Below are 4,324 nucleotides of genomic sequence, written 5' to 3'. Positions count from 1 at the left end.
GGGAAACATGAAGAAAAGACCATTCATTGCCCAGAAAAGTCCATTTATAGTCACCCATTCCTTCAAAACCCTTATTACTCACTTTCAATAGTTTCTTAATATCATAAATGATTTTAAGTTCAATTTTTGTATATTTTTTATGAAAATATATTATAATTGAATGTTTGCCTTGGGAAACGTAAGCAAAAGCAATCCACTAGTATAAAAAGTCCACTTATAGTCATGCAAGATTTCGAAAGCCTTATTACTCGCTTTAAATGGTTTTATAATCTCATAATTGATTTTAAGTTGAATTTTTTTATATTTTTAGTTAAAATAGATTATAATTGAATGTCTGCCATGGAAAATGTGAAGAAAAAGCCATTGATTAGCAAGAAAAGTCCATTTATAGTCACCCATTCCTTCAAAAGTAAAAAAATTTAACTTAAAATGAATTATGAGATTATAAAACGATTTAAAACAAGTAATACGGCTTTCGAAGGCTTGAGAGACTATAAATGGGCTTTTCTTGCCAATGAATGGATTTTTCTTCATGTTTCCTAAGGCAAACATTCGATTACAATCTGTTTTAGTCAAAAATGTAAAATAATTTCAACCTCAAATCAATTATGAGATTATAAAACCATTTAAAGCGAGTAATAAGGCTTTTGAAGGGATTGGTGACTATAAATGGACTTTTCTTGTAAATGAAAGGCTTTTCTTCTAGTTTCTCAAGCCAAACAATCAATTATAATATGTTTTAACTAGAAATCCAAACATATTCAACCTAAAATCAATTATGAGATTATAAAACCATTTAAAGAGAGTAATAAGGCTTTCAAAGGCATGGGTGGCTACGAATAAACTTTTGTTATCAATGAATGGCTTTTTCTTCACGTTTCCTAAGGCAGACATTCAATTATAATATGTTATAATCAAAAAAGAAAAAAAATTCAACTTAAAATCAATTATGAGATTATAAAACCATTTAAAGCAAGCAATAAGGTTTCGAAGGCATGGGTGGCTATAAATCGACTTTTCTTGTCAATGAATTACTTTTTTTTTCACATTTCCCAATGTAAAGATTCAATTATAATATGTTTTAACAAAAAAAAGTAAAAAAATTCAACTTAATATCAATTATGAGATTATAAAATTATTTAAAGCAAGTAATAAGGCTTTTGAGGGCATGAGTGACTATAAATAGACTTTTCTTGTAAATGAATAGCTTTTCTTCTAGAGTCTCAAGCCAAACAATTAATTATAATATGTTTTAACTAGAAATCTAAAAAAATTCAATCTAAAATCAATTATGAGATTATAAAACCATTTAAAGTGAGTAATAAGGCTTTCAAAGGCGTGGGTGGCTACAAATGAACTTTTCTTGTCAATGAATGGCTTTTCTTTATGTTTTTTAAGGCAAACATTCAATTATAATATGTTTTAACCAAAAAAGAAAAAAATTTTTACTTAAAATCAATATTATAAAACCATTTAAAGCAAGTAATAAGGTTTTGAAGGCGTGGGTGGCTATAAATCAACTTTTGTTGTCAATGAATGATTTTTTTCTTCATATTTCTCAAGGTAAATATTTAACTATAATATTTAACTATAATATTTTTTAACAAAAAATGTAAAAATATTTAACTTAAAATCAATTATGAGATTATAAAATCGTTTAAAGCGAGTAATAAGGCTTTTGAAGGAATGAGTGACTATAAATGGACTTTTCTTACCAATGAAAGGCTTTTTCTTAACATTTCCTAAGGAAAGCATTCAATTTTAATCTATTTGAACTAAAAATGTAAAAAAAATCAACTTAAAATCAATTATAAGATTATAAAACCATTTAAAGCGAGCAATAAGGCTTTCAAACGCTTGAGTGACTATAAATGGGCTTTTCTTGCCAATGAATATTTTTTCTTCATGTTTCTTGATTCAAACATTCAATTATATTTTGTCTTACCTAAAAATGTCAAAAATGCTCAACCGAAAGTCAATTATGTGATTGTAAAACCATTTAAAGCGAGCAATAAGGCTTTCGAAGACATGGATAACTATAAGTGGACTTTTCCTGTCAATGAATGGCTTTCTCTTCTTGTTTCCCAAGGCAGACACTCAATTATAATCTGTTTTAACCCAAAATGTAAGACAATTCAACTTAAAATCAATTATGAGATTATAAAACCATTTAAAGTAAGTAATAAGGCTTTTCAAGGAATGGGTGCTTATAAATGGACTTCTCTTACCAATGAATGGCTTTTTCTTCATGTTTCTCAAGATAACATTCAATCATAATTTGTTTTAATTAAAAATATAAAAAAATTCAACTTAAAATCAATAATGAGATTATAAAACCATTTAAAGCGAGCAATAAGCTTTTTGAAGGCATTGGTGACTATAAATAGACTTTTCTTATCCATGAATGGGTTTTTCTTAATGTTTCTAGAGGCAGAGTCAATTATAATATGTTTTAACTAAAAATGTAAAAAAATTCAATCTAAAATCAATTATGAGATTATAAAACCATTTAAAGCGAGTAATAAGGCTTTCGAAAGTTTGAGTGACTATAAGTAGACTTTTCATATCAATGGATAGCTTTTGCTTCACATTTCTCAAGCCAAGCATTCAATTATAATTTATTTTAATTGAAAAAGTAGAAAAATACAACTTAAAATCAATTACGAGATTACAAAACCATTTAAAGTGAGTAATAAGGCTTTTGAAAGAATGGGTGACTATAAATGAAATTTTTTTATCAATAAATGTCTTTTTCTTTATATTTTTTGAGGTAGACATTCAAATACAATCTATTTTAACAGAAAATATAAAAACTATTCAATTTAAAATTAATTATGAGATTATAAAACCATTTAAAACAAGTAATAAGGCTTTTGAAGGTATAGGTGACTATAAATGGACTTGTCTTACCAATGAATGGCTTTTTCTTCAAGTTTCCCAAGGCAAACATTCAATTGTAATCTGTTTTAATCAAAAATGTAAAAAAAATCAACTCAAAATCAATTTTGAGATTATAAAACCATTTAAAACGCGTAATAAGGCTTTTAAAGGCGTAGGTGACTATAAATGGACTTTTTTTTTGTGAATGAATAGCTTTTCTTCATGTTTCTTAAGGTAGACACTCAATTATAATATGTCTTAACCAAAAGTGTAAGAAAATTCAACCTAAAATCAATTATGAGGTTATAAAACCGTTTAAAATGAGTAATAAGGCTTTTGAAAGAATAGGTGACTATAAATGGACTTTTTTTTGCCAATGAAAGGTTTTCTCTTCACATTTTCCAAGACAGACATTCAATTATAATATGTTGTAACAAAATATAGGAAAAAAATTTAACTTAAAATCAATTATGAGTTTATAAAACCATTTAAAGCGAATAAAAAGGCTTTTGAAGGCATAGGTGACTATAAATGGACTTTTCTTGTTAATGAATAGCTTTATCTTTACGTTTTCCAAGGTAGATATTCAATTATAATATGTTTTAACCAAAACTATAAAAAAATTCAGCTTAAAATCTATTATGAGATCATAAAACCATTTAAAGCAAGTAATAAGGCTTTTCAAAACTTGGGTGACTGTAAATAGGCTTTTATTGCCAATGAATGGGTTTTTCTTCATATTTCCTAAGGCAGACACTCAATTATAATATGTTTTAACCAAAAATGTTAAAAAATTCAACCTAAAATCAACTATAAGATTATAAAACTAGTTAAAGTAAGTAATAAGGCTTTTGAAGTAATTGGTGACTATAAATGAACTTTTCTTAATAAAGCTTTCAATTATAATTTGTTTTAACCGAAAATATAGAAAAATTCAACTTAAAATCAATTATGAGATTATAAAACCATTTAAAGGAAGTAATAGGGCTTTGAAGGCATGGATGAGTATAAATGAACTTTTATTACTAATGAATACCTTTCTCTTCACATTTTTCAAGGCAGACATTCAATCATAATCTGTTTTAACAAAAATATCAAAAAATTTATAAAATCAATTACGAGATTATAAAACCATTTAAAGCCAATAATAAGGCCCTTGAAGGCTTTAGTGACTATAAATGGACTTTTCTTACCAATGAATGGTTTTTTTCATGTTTCTCGAGGTAAACATTCAATATATTTTGTTTTGCTAAAAAATGTAAAAAAAATTCAACTTAAATGAGTTATGAGATTGAAAATCCATTTAAAGCGAGTAATAAGGCTTTTGAAGCCATGGGTGACAATAAATAGACTTTTCTTGTCAATGAATGACTTTTTCTTCATATTTCCTAAGGTAGACACCTAATTATAACTTGTTTTAACCAGAAATGTAAGAAAATTCAGC

This window comes from Theobroma umbraticum, unplaced genomic scaffold, assembly GCF_002168275.2.
Source record: "Theobroma umbraticum cultivar Fairchild unplaced genomic scaffold, ASM216827v3 scaffold_266.0, whole genome shotgun sequence".
Taxonomy (NCBI): domain Eukaryota; kingdom Viridiplantae; phylum Streptophyta; class Magnoliopsida; order Malvales; family Malvaceae; genus Theobroma; species Theobroma umbraticum.
This window is presented reverse-complemented; position numbering follows the sequence as displayed.